A 13,965-nucleotide genomic window follows, 5' to 3' on the forward strand; every position below is an offset into this window, starting at 1 on the left:
TGATGGAAGGAATTGCATTCGTGATTGAAACTGCAACGTGGATCCACAAGGTAACAACAGTTCGTTTCATATGCGGCAGTGTACTTTCTCGTCGAAACGTAAAGTAAGAAATGAATAAGTACACTATACACATTCGTTTTCGTGATAAATCGGCGAGTAAGCTGTGAGTATGGAGAAAAAATAGTTAGTTGACATCGCAGATTGTAGGTAAAGTAGCGGTATAAAGGTTTACACTGGCGGCTGGGAGTGGTGGCGTGCTCCTGTAATCCAGCGACCTGGAGGCCGGTTGTAGTGGATGGTTTGAGGATTGGAGTACTGTTTCGCAGCATCCTGTGTTGATCTGGTGTCCGCACTGAGATCGCCATCAACATGGTCGCTTAAGAGGAGTCTTGGGCGACCAGGTAAGCTAAGGAGGGTTGCACCGGGCCAGGCAGGAAAATGAGCAGCCAAAAGTCCCCGTGGCGGTTAGCAGAGGGATAGCGTCAGAGAGTGGGAACTGTGTAGCAGCCTGTCCGATACGACCAGACCTACACCCAACTCTTTTTAGTCTTACTTTCGGTATTCGCTCATATTCCTACGATTTCTTCCTAGATCAAACAATTACGCACACATTATTTGCTAGAAAGCGTCACCCTTTCTTCGAATTCCGCATTCAGCCATTACAAAATTCAGGCACATACCTGAAGAACTGACTACATATTTATCAATGAGTTGTATTTGCAATTGCTAACTGAGATGAGCTACTTCACTAGTGACTTCAAAAAATAAGAAAGGCTACATTTGACACACTTTTAAAACTATCATCTCTCAGTATACATGTCTGTCGAAATTTATTTTCAAGTATTGGACATGTGTGTTTCTTGCGCGCAAGTGGTCAGCATAAAGGCACAAAGTAGAAAACCTCCTGGAGTGATTGCTTCTCAAAGTAAGAGATCATTCGTGACTCACAGGCGGTGCTTGACGTCCGGTCATCCGCATTAAGAACATGGAGACTACTGGAGAGGCACATCACTCTCCTTGAAGTGCTAAGATTTACGCATGCGCCGTGTAGCGTTCGAGACATCTCTGTTTCACATTTGAAAGCAGAGAGAACGAGGGAGATTACGAATGGTAGTCATAAACCACGACGTGAGTGTAAGACATTATCGTTGCTCAGCCTGTAATCGAAATTATGTCAGAAAATGTGGCACACAGGAGATGTAAACGAAAAATTTTCGGCATTCGTTATAAATATAATAATGACACATGCAGATTTGAATACTTACTTTACATGATTCCACATTTTCCACAAAATAAAATGGTACTCAATGAGCATTCTAGATGTGTTTTTAAACGATGAATTTCCATATCCATTGTAAAATAACTGCATTGAAGAATAGAATAATGTGTTGACATTATCGAGTGCAATATTTTCTTCGCACCGCTACCAAGAGAGGGTACATCTGACGGCTAGAGACGCTACCATTAGTTACCAAAGTGGTTTTTTCTTTCTCTAAGTGATGGAAGGAATTGCATTCGTGATTGAAACTGCAACGTGGATCCACAAGGTAACAACAGTTCGTTTCATATGCGGCAGTGTACTTTCTCGTCGACACGTAAAGTAAGAAATGAATAAGTACACTATACACATTCGTTTTCGTGATAAATCGGCGAGTAAGCTGTGAGTATGGAGAAAAAATAGTTAGTTGACATCGCAGATTGTAGGTAAAGTAGCGGTAGAAAGGTGTACACTGGCGGCTGGGAGTGGTGGCGTGCTCCTGTAATCCAGCGACCTGGAGGCCGGTTGTAGTGGATGGTTTGAGGATGGGAGTACTGTTTCGCAGCATCCTGTGTTGATCTGGCGTCCGCACTGAGATCGCCATCAACATGGTCGCTTAAGAGGAGTCTTGGGCGACCAGGTAAGCTAAGGAGGGGTGCACCGGGCCAGGCAGGAAACTGAGCAGTCAAAAGTCCCCGTGGCGGTTAGCAGAGGGATAGCGTCAGAGAGTGGGAACTGTGTAGCAGCCTGTCCGATACGACCAGACCTACACCCAACTCTTTTTAGTCTTACTTTCGGTATTCGCTCATATTCCTACGATTTCTTCCTAGATCAAACAATTACGCACACATTATTTGCTAGAAAGCGTCACCCTTTCTTCGAATTCCGCATTCAGCCATTACAAAATTCAGGCACATACCTGAAGAATTGACTACATATTTATCCATGAGTTGTATTTGCAATTGCTAACTGAGATGAGCTGCTTCACTAGTGACTTCAAAAAATAAGAAAGGCTACATTTGACACACTTTTAAAACTATCATCTCTCAGTATACATGTCTGTCGAAATTTATTTTCAAGTATTGGACATGTGTGTTTCTTGCGCGCAAGTGGTCAGCATAAAGGCACAAAGTAGAAAACCTCCTGGAGTGATTGCTTCTCAAAGTAAGAGATCATTCGTGACTCACAGGCGGTGCTTGACGTCCGGTCATCCGCATTAAGAACATGGAGACTACTGGAGAGGCACATCACTCTCCTTGAAGTGCTAAGATTTACGCATGCGCTGTGTAGCGTTCGAGACATCTCTGTTTCACATTTGAAAGCAGAGAGAACGAGGGAGATTACGAATGGTAGTCATAAACCACGACGTGAGTGTAAGACATTATCGTTGCTCAGCCTGTAATCGAAATTATGTTAGAAAATGTGGCACACAGGAGATGTAAACGAAAAATTTTCGGCATTCGTTATAAATATAATAATGACACATGCAGATTTGAATACTTACTTTACATGATTCCACATTTTCCACAAAATAAAATGGTACTCAATGAGCATTCTAGATGTGTTTTTAAACGATGAATTTCCATATCCATTGTAAAATAACTGCATTGAAGAATAGAATAATGTGTTGACATTATCGAGTGCAATATTTTCTTCGCACCGCTACCAAGAGAGGGTACATCTGACGGCGAGAGACGCTACCATTAGTTACCAAAGTGGTTTTTTCTTTCTCTAAGTGATGGAAGGAATTGCATTCGTGATTGAAACTGCAACGTGGATCCACAAGGTAACAACAGTTCGTTTCATATGCGGCAGTGTACTTTCTCGTCGAAACGTAAAGTAAGAAATGAATAAGTACACTATACACATTCGTTTTCGTGATAAATCGGCGAGTAAGCTGTGAGTATGGAGAAAAAATAGTTAGTTGACATCGCAGATTGTAGGTAAAGTAGCGGTAGAAAGGTGTACACTGGCGGCTGGGAGTGGTGGCGTGCTCCTGTAATCCAGCGACCTGGAGGCCGGTTGTAGTGGATGGTTTGAGGATGGGAGTACTGTTTCGCAGCATCCTGTGTTGATCTGGCGTCCGCACTGAGATCGCCATCAACATGGTCGCTTAAGAGGAGTCTTGGGCGACCAGGTAAGCTAAGGAGGGGTGCACCGGGCCAGGCAGGAAACTGAGCAGCCAAAAGTCCCCGTGGCGGTTAGCAGAGGGATAGCGTCAGAGAGTGGGAACTGTGTAGCAGCCTGTCCGATACGACCAGACCTACACCCAACTCTTTTTAGTCTTACTTTCGGTATTCGCTCATATTCCTACGATTTCTTCCTAGATCAAACAATTACGCACACATTATTTGCTAGAAAGCGTCACCCTTTCTTCGAATTCCGCATTCAGCCATTACAAAATTCAGGCACATACCTGAAGAATTGACTACATATTTATCCATGAGTTGTATTTGCAATTGCTAACTGAGATGAGCTGCTTCACTAGTGACTTCAAAAAATAAGAAAGGCTACATTTGACACACTTTTAAAACTATCATCTCTCAGTATACATGTCTGTCGAAATTTATTTTCAAGTATTGGACATGTGTGTTTCTTGCGCGCAAGTGGTCAGCATAAAGGCACAAAGTAGAAAACCTCCTGGAGTGATTGCTTCTCAAAGTAAGAGATCATTCGTGACTCACAGGCGGTGCTTGACGTCCGGTCATCCGCATTAAGAACATCGAGACTACTGGAGAGGCACATCACTCTCCTTGAAGTGCTAAGATTTACGCATGCGCCGTGTAGCGTTCGAGACATCTCTGTTTCACATTTGAAAGCAGAGAGAACGAGGGAGATTACGAATGGTAGTCATAAACCACGACGTGAGTGTAAGACATTATCGTTGCTCAGCCTGTAATCGAAATTATGTTAGAAAATGTGGCACACAGGAGATGTAAACGAAAAATTTTCGGCATTCGTTATAAATATAATAATGACACATGCAGATTTGAATACTTACTTTACATGATTCCACATTTTCCACAAAATAAAATGGTACTCAATGAGCATTCTAGATGTGTTTTTAAACGATGAATTTCCATATCCATTGTAAAATAACTGCATTGAAGAATAGAATAATGTGTTCACATTATCGAGTGCAATATTTTCTTCGCACCGCTACCAAGAGAGGGTACATCCGACGGCTAGAGACGCTACCATTAGTTACCAAAGTGGTTTTTTCTGTCTGTAAGTGATGGAAGGAATTGCATTCGTGATTGAAACTGCAACGTGGATCCACAAGGTAACAACAGTTCGTTTCATATGCGGCAGTGTACTTTCTCGTCGAAACGTAAAGTAAGAAATGAATAAGTACACTATACACATTCGTTTTCGTGATAAATCGGCGAGTAAGCTGTGAGTATGGAGAAAAAATAGTTAGTTGACATCGCAGATTGTAGGTAAAGTAGCGGTAGAAAGGTTTACACTGGCGGCTGGGAGTGGTGGCGTGCTCCTGTAATCCAGCGACCTGGAGGCCGGTTGTAGTGGATGGTTTGAGGATGGGAGTACTGTTTCGCAGCATCCTGTGTTGATCTGGCGTCCGCACTGAGATCGCCATCAACATGGTCGCTTAAGAGGAGTCTTGGGCGACCAGGTAAGCTAAGGAGGGGTGCACCGGGCCAGGCAGGAAACTGAGCAGCCAAAAGTCCCCGTGGCGGTTAGCAGAGGGATAGCGTCAGAGAGTGGGAACTGTGTAGCAGCCTGTCCGATACGACCAGACCTACACCCAACTCTTTTTAGTCTTACTTTCGGTATTCGCTCATATTCCTACGATTTCTTCCTAGATCAAACAATTACGCACACATTATTTGCTAGAAAGCGTCACCCTTTCTTCGAATTCCGCATTCAGCCATTACAAAATTCAGGCACATACCTGAAGAATTGACTACATATTTATCCATGAGTTGTATTTGCAATTGCTAACTGAGATGAGCTGCTTCACTAGTGACTTCAAAAAATAAGAAAGGCTACATTTGACACACTTTTAAAACTATCATCTCTCAGTATACATGTCTGTCGAAATTTATTTTCAAGTATTGGACATGTGTGTTTCTTGCGCGCAAGTGGTCAGCATAAAGGCACAAAGTAGAAAACCTCCTGGAGTGATTGCTTCTCAAAGTAAGAGATCATTCGTGACTCACAGGCGGTGCTTGACGTCCGGTCATCCGCATTAAGAACATGGAGACTACTGGAGAGGCACATCACTCTCCTTGAAGTGCTAAGATTTACGCATGCGCCGCGTAGCGTTCGAGACATCTCTGTTTCACATTTGAAAGCAGAGAGAACGAGGGAGATTACGAATGGTAGTCATAAACCACGACGTGAGTGTAAGACATTATCGTTGCTCAGCCTGTAATCGAAATTATGTTAGAAAATGTGGCACACAGGAGATGTAAACGAAAAATTTTCGGCATTCGTTATAAATATAATAATGACACATGCAGATTTGAATACTTACTTTACTTGATTCCACATTTTCCACAAAATAAAATGGTACTCAATGAGCATTCTAGATGTGTTTTTAAACGATGAATTTCCATATCCATTGTAAAATAACTGCATTGAAGAATAGAATAATGTGTTCACATTATCGAGTGCAATATTTTCTTCGCACCGCTACCAAGAGAGGGTACATCTGACGGCTAGAGACGCTACCATTAGTTACCAAAGTGGTTTTTTCTTTCTCTAAGTGATGGAAGGAATTGCATTCGTGATTGAAACTGCAACGTGGATCCACAAGGTAACAACAGTTCGTTTCATATGCGGCAGTGTACTTTCTCGTCGAAACGTAAAGTAAGAAATGAATAAGTACACTATACACATTCGTTTTCGTGATAAATCGGCGAGTAAGCTGTGAGTATGGAGAAAAAATAGTTAGTTGACATCGCAGATTGTAGGTAAAGTAGCGGTATAAAGGTTTACACTGGCGGCTGGGAGTGGTGGCGTGCTCCTGTAATCCAGCGACCTGGAGGCCGGTTGTAGTGGATGGTTTGAGGATTGGAGTACTGTTTCGCAGCATCCTGTGTTGATCTGGTGTCCGCACTGAGATCGCCATCAACATGGTCGCTTAAGAGGAGTCTTGGGCGACCAGGTAAGCTAAGGAGGGTTGCACCGGGCCAGGCAGGAAAATGAGCAGCCAAAAGTCCCCGTGGCGGTTAGCAGAGGGATAGCGTCAGAGAGTGGGAACTGTGTAGCAGCCTGTCCGATACGACCAGACCTACACCCAACTCTTTTTAGTCTTACTTTCGGTATTCGCTCATATTCCTACGATTTCTTCCTAGATCAAACAATTACGCACACATTATTTGCTAGAAAGCGTCACCCTTTCTTCGAATTCCGCATTCAGCCATTACAAAATTCAGGCACATACCTGAAGAACTGACTACATATTTATCAATGAGTTGTATTTGCAATTGCTAACTGAGATGAGCTACTTCACTAGTGACTTCAAAAAATAAGAAAGGCTACATTTGACACACTTTTAAAACTATCATCTCTCAGTATACATGTCTGTCGAAATTTATTTTCAAGTATTGGACATGTGTGTTTCTTGCGCGCAAGTGGTCAGCATAAAGGCACAAAGTAGAAAACCTCCTGGAGTGATTGCTTCTCAAAGTAAGAGATCATTCGTGACTCACAGGCGGTGCTTGACGTCCGGTCATCCGCATTAAGAACATGGAGACTACTGGAGAGGCACATCACTCTCCTTGAAGTGCTAAGATTTACGCATGCGCCGTGTAGCGTTCGAGACATCTCTGTTTCACATTTGAAAGCAGAGAGAACGAGGGAGATTACGAATGGTAGTCATAAACCACGACGTGAGTGTAAGACATTATCGTTGCTCAGCCTGTAATCGAAATTATGTCAGAAAATGTGGCACACAGGAGATGTAAACGAAAAATTTTCGGCATTCGTTATAAATATAATAATGACACATGCAGATTTGAATACTTACTTTACATGATTCCACATTTTCCACAAAATAAAATGGTACTCAATGAGCATTCTAGATGTGTTTTTAAACGATGAATTTCCATATCCATTGTAAAATAACTGCATTGAAGAATAGAATAATGTGTTGACATTATCGAGTGCAATATTTTCTTCGCACCGCTACCAAGAGAGGGTACATCTGACGGCTAGAGACGCTACCATTAGTTACCAAAGTGGTTTTTTCTTTCTCTAAGTGATGGAAGGAATTGCATTCGTGATTGAAACTGCAACGTGGATCCACAAGGTAACAACAGTTCGTTTCATATGCGGCAGTGTACTTTCTCGTCGACACGTAAAGTAAGAAATGAATAAGTACACTATACACATTCGTTTTCGTGATAAATCGGCGAGTAAGCTGTGAGTATGGAGAAAAAATAGTTAGTTGACATCGCAGATTGTAGGTAAAGTACCGGTAGAAAGGTTTACACTGGCGGCTGGGAGTGGTGGCGTGCTCCTGTAATCCAGCGACCTGGAGGCCGGTTGTAGTGGATGGTTTGAGGATGGGAGTACTGTTTCGCAGCATCCTGTGTTGATCTGGCGTCCGCACTGAGATCGCCATCAACATGGTCGCTTAAGAGGAGTCTTGGGCGACCAGGTAAGCTAAGGAGGGGTGCACCGGGCCAGGCAGGAAACTGAGCAGCCAAAAGTCCCCGCGGCGGTTAGCAGAGGGATAGCGTCAGAGAGTGGGAACTGTGTAGCAGCCTGTCCGATACGACCAGACCTACACCCAACTCTTTTTAGTCTTATTTTCGGTATTCGCTCATATTCCTACGATTTCTTCCTAGATCAAACAGTTACGCACACATTATTTGCTAGAAAGCGTCACCCTTTCTTCGAATACCGCATTCAGCCATTACAAAATTCAGGCACATACCTGAAGAATTGACTACATATTTATCCATGAGTTGTATTTGCAATTGCTAACTGAGATGAGCTGCTTCACTAGTGACTTCAAAAAATAAGAAAGGCTACATTTGACACACTTTTAAAACTATCATCTCTCAGTATACATGTCTGTCGAAATTTATTTTCAAGTATTGGACATGTGTGTTTCTTGCGCGCAAGTGGTCAGCATAAAGGCACAAAGTAGAAAACCTCCTGGAGTGATTGCTTCTCAAAGTAAGAGATCATTCGTGACTCACAGGCGGTGCTTGACGTCCGGTCATCCGCATTAAGAACATGGAGACTACTGGAGAGGCACATCACTCTCCTTGAAGTGCTAAGATTTACGCATGCGCCGTGTAGCGTTCGAGACATCTCTGTTTCACATTTGAAAGCAGAGAGAACGAGGGAGATTACGAATGGTAGTCATAAACCACGACGTGAGTGTAAGACATTATCGTTGCTCAGCCTGTAATCGAAATTATGTTAGAAAATGTGGCACACAGGAGATGTAAACGAAAAATTTTCGGCATTCGTTATAAATATAATAATGACACATGCAGATTTGAATACTTACTTTACATGATTCCACATTTTCCACAAAATAAAATGGTACTCAATGAGCATTCTAGATGTGTTTTTAAACGATGAATTTCCATATCCATTGTAAAATAACTGCATTGAAGAATAGAATAATGTGTTGACATTATCGAGTGCAATATTTTCTTCGCACCGCTACCAAGAGAGGGTACATCTGACGGCTAGAGACGCTACCATTAGTTACCAAAGTGGTTTTTTCTTTCTCTAAGTGATGGAAGGAATTGCATTCGTGATTGAAACTGCAACGTGGATCCACAAGGTAACAACAGTTCGTTTCATATGCGGCAGTGTACTTTCTCGTCGAAACGTAAAGTAAGAAATGAATAAGTACACTATACACATTCGTTTTCGTGATAAATCGGCGAGTAAGCTGTGAGTATGGAGAAAAAATAGTTAGTTGACATCGCAGATTGTAGGTAAAGTACCGGTAGAAAGGTTTACACTGGCGGCTGGGAGTGGTGGCGTGCTCCTGTAATCCAGCGACCTGGAGGCCGGTTGTAGTGGATGGTTTGAGGATGGGAGTACTGTTTCGCAGCATCCTGTGTTGATCTGGCGTCCGCACTGAGATCGCCATCAACATGGTCGCTTAAGAGGAGTATTGGGCGACCAGGTAAGCTAAGGAGGGGTGCACCGGGCCAGGCAGGAAACTGAGCAGCCAAAAGTCCCCGTGGCGGTTAGCAGAGGGATAGCGTCAGAGAGTGGGAACTGTGTAGCAGCCTGTCCGAAACGACCAGACCTACACCCAACTCTTTTTAGTCTTACTTTCGGTATTCGCTCATATTCCTACGATTTCTTCCTAGATCAAACAGTTACGCACACATTATTTGCTAGAAAGCGTCACCCTTTCTTCGAATTCCGCATTCAGCCATTACAAAATTCAGGCACATACCTGAAGAATTGACTACATATTTATCCATGAGTTGTATTTGCAATTGCTAACTGAGATGAGCTGCTTCACTAGTGACTTCAAAAAATAAGAAAGGCTACATTTGACACACTTTTAAAACTATCATCTCTCAGTATACATGTCTGTCGAAATTTATTTTCAAGTATTGGACATGTGTGTTTCTTGCGCGCAAGTGGTCAGCATAAAGGCACAAAGTAGAAAACCTCCTGGAGTGATTGCTTCTCAAAGTAAGAGATCATTCGTGACTCACAGGCGGTGCTTGACGTCCGGTCATCCGCATTAAGAACATGGAGACTACTGGAGAGGCACATCACTCTCCTTGAAGTGCTAAGATTTACGCATGCGCCGTGTAGCGTTCGAGACATCTCTGTTTCACATTTGAAAGCAGAGAGAACGAGGGAGATTACGAATGGTAGTCATAAACCACGACGTGAGTGTAAGACATTATCGTTGCTCAGCCTGTAATCGAAATTATGTTAGAAAATGTGGCACACAGGAGATGTAAACGAAAAATTTTCGGCATTCGTTATAAATATAATAATGACACATGCAAATTTGAATACTTACTTTACATGATTCCACATTTTCCACAAAATAAAATGGTACTCAATGAGCATTCTAGATGTGTTTTTAAACGATGAATTTCCATATCCATTGTAAAATAACTGCATTGAAGAATAGAATAATGTGTTGACATTATCGAGTGCAATATTTTCTTCGCACCGCTACCAAGAGAGGGTACATCTGACGGCTAGAGACGCTACCATTAGTTACCAAAGTGGTTTTTTCTGTCTGTAAGTGATGGAAGAAAATGCATTCGTGATTGAAACTGCAACGTGGATCCACAAGGTAACAACAGTTCGTTTCATATGCGGCAGTGTACTTTCTCGTCGAAACGTAAAGTAAGAAATGAATAAGTACACTATACACATTCGTTTTCGTGATAAATCGGCGAGTAAGCTGTGAGTATGGAGAAAAAATAGTTAGTTGACATCGCAGATTGTAGGTAAAGTAGCGGTATAAAGGTTTACACTGGCGGCTGGGAGTGGTGGCGTGCTCCTGTAATCCAGCGACCTGGAGGCCGGTTGTAGTGGATGGTTTGAGGATGGGAGTACTGTTTCGCAGCATCCTGTGTTGATCTGGTGTCCGCACTGAGATCGCCATCAACATGGTCGCTTAAGAGGAGTCTTGGGCGACCAGGTAAGCTAAGGAGGGGTGCACCGGGCCAGGCAGGAAACTGAGCAGCCAAAAGTCCCCGTGGCGGTTAGCAGAGGGATAGCGTCAGAGAGTGGGAACTGTGTAGCAGCCTGTCCGATACGACCAGACTTACACCCAACTCTTTTTAGTCTTACTTTCGGTATTCGCTCATATTCCTACGATTTCTTCCTAGATCAAACAGTTACGCACACATTATTTGCTAGAAAGCGTCACCCTTTCTTCGAATTCCGCATTCAGCCATTACAAAATTCAGGCACATACCTGAAGAATTGACTACATATTTATCCATGAGTTGTATTTTCAATTGCTAACTGAGATGAGCTGCTTCACTAGTGACTTCAAAAAATAAGAAAGGCTACATTTGACACACTTTTAAAACTATCATCTCTCAGTATACATGTCTGTCGAAATTTATTTTCAAGTATTGGACATGTGTGTTTCTTGCGCGCAAGTGGTCAGCATAAAGGCACAAAGTAGAAAACCTCCTGGAGTGATTGCTTCTCAAAGTAAGAGATCATTCGTGACTCACAGGCGGTGCTTGACGTCCGGTCATCCGCATTAAGAACATGGAGACTACTGGAGAGGCACATCACTCTCCTTGAAGTGCTAAGATTTACGCATGCGCCGTGTAGCGTTCGAGACATCTCTGTTTCACATTTGAAAGCAGAGAGAACGAGGGAGATTACGAATGGTAGTCATAAACCACGACGTGAGTGTAAGACATTATCGTTGCTCAGCCTGTAATCGAAATTATGTTAGAAAATGTGGCACACAGGAGATGTAAACGAAAAATTTTCGGCATTCGTTATAAATATAATAATGACACATGCAGATTTGAATACTTACTTTACATGATTCCACATTTTCCACAAAATAAAATGGTACTCAATGAGCATTCTAGATGTGTTTTTAAACGATGAATTTCCATATCCATTGTAAAATAACTGCATTGAAGAATAGAATAATGTGTTCACATTATCGAGTGCAATATTTTCTTCGCACCGCTACCAAGAGAGGGTACATCTGACGGCTAGAGACGCTACCATTAGTTACCAAAGTGGTTTTTTCTTTCTCTAAGTGATGGAAGGAATTGCATTCGTGATTGAAACTGCAACGTGGATCCACAAGGTAACAACAGTTCGTTTCATATGCGGCAGTGTACTTTCTCGTCGAAACGTAAAGTAAGAAATGAATAAGTACACTATACACATTCGTTTTCGTGATAAATCGGCGAGTAAGCTGTGAGTATGGAGAAAAAATAGTTAGTTGACATCGCAGATTGTAGGTAAAGTAGCGGTAGAAAGGTTTACACTGGCGGCTGGGAGTGGTGGCGTGCTCCTGTAATCCAGCGACCTGGAGGCCGGTTGTAGTGGATGGTTTGAGGATGGGAGTACTGTTTCGCAGCATCCTGTGTTGATCTGGCGTCCGCACTGAGATCGCCATCAACATGGTCGCTTAAGAGGAGTATTGGGCGACCAGGTAAGCTAAGGAGGGGTGCACCGGGCCAGGCAGGAAACTGAGCAGCCAAAAGTCCCCGTGGCGGTTAGCAGAGGGATAGCGTCAGAGAGTGGGAACTGTGTAGCAGCCTGTCCGAAACGACCAGACCTACACCCAACTCTTTTTAGTCTTACTTTCGGTATTCGCTCATATTCCTACGATTTCTTCCTAGATCAAACAGTTACGCACACATTATTTGCTAGAAAGCGTCACCCTTTCTTCGAATTCCGCATTCAGCCATTACAAAATTCAGGCACATACCTGAAGAATTGACTACATATTTATCCATGAGTTGTATTTGCAATTGCTAACTGAGATGAGCTGCTTCACTAGTGACTTCAAAAAATAAGAAAGGCTACATTTAACACACTTTTAAAACTATCATCTCTCAGTATACATGTCTGTCGAAATTTATTTTCAAGTATTGGACATGTGTGTTTCTTGCGCGCAAGTGGTCAGCATAAAGGCACAAAGTAGAAAACCTCCTGGAGTGATTGCTTCTCAAAGTAAGAGATCATTCGTGACTCACAGGCGGTGCTTGACGTCCGGTCATCCGCATTAAGAACATCGAGACTACTGGAGAGGCACATCACTCTCCTTGAAGTGCTAAGATTTACGCATGCGCCGTGTAGCGTTCGAGACATCTCTGTTTCACATTTGAAAGCAGAGAGAACGAGGGAGATTACGAATGGTAGTCATAAACCACGACGTGAGTGTAAGACATTATCGTTGCTCAGCCTGTAATCGAAATTATGTTAGAAAATGTGGCACACAGGAGATGTAAACGAAAAATTTTCGGCATTCGTTATAAATATAATAATGACACATGCAGATTTGAATACTTACTTTACATGATTCCACATTTTCCACAAAATAAAATGGTACTCAATGAGCATTCTAGATGTGTTTTTAAACGATGAATTTCCATATCCATTGTAAAATAACTGCATTGAAGAATAGAATAATGTGTTGACATTATCGAGTGCAATATTTTCTTCGCACCGCTACCAAGAGAGGGTACATCTGACGGCGAGAGACGCTACCATTAGTTACCAAAGTGGTTTTTTCTGTCTGTAAGTGATGGAAGGAAATGCATTCGTGATTGAAACTGCAACGTGGATCCACAAGGTAACAACAGTTCGTTTCATATGCGGCAGTGTACTTTCTCGTCGACACGTAAAGTAAGAAATGAATAAGTACACTATACACATTCGTTTTCGTGATAAATCGGCGAGTAAGCTGTGAGTATGGAGAAAAAATAGTTAGTTGACATCGCAGATTGTAGGTAAAGTAGCGGTAGAAAGGTTTACACTGGCGGCTGGGAGTGGTGGCGTGCTCCTGTAATCCAGCGACCTGGAGGCCGGTTGTAGTGGATGGTTTGAGGATGGGAGTACTGTTTCGCAGCATCCTGTGTTGATCTGGCGTCCGCACTGAGATCGCCATCAACATGGTCGCTTAAGAGGAGTCTTGGGCGACCAGGTAAGCTAAGGAGGGGTGCACCGGGCCAGGCAGGAAACTGAGCAGCCAAAAGTCCCCGTGGCGGTTAGCAGAGGGATAGCGTCAGAGAGTG

This window comes from Schistocerca nitens, chromosome 2 (genome assembly GCF_023898315.1).
Source record: "Schistocerca nitens isolate TAMUIC-IGC-003100 chromosome 2, iqSchNite1.1, whole genome shotgun sequence".
In the NCBI taxonomy this organism is placed as follows: Eukaryota; Metazoa; Arthropoda; class Insecta; order Orthoptera; family Acrididae; genus Schistocerca; species Schistocerca nitens.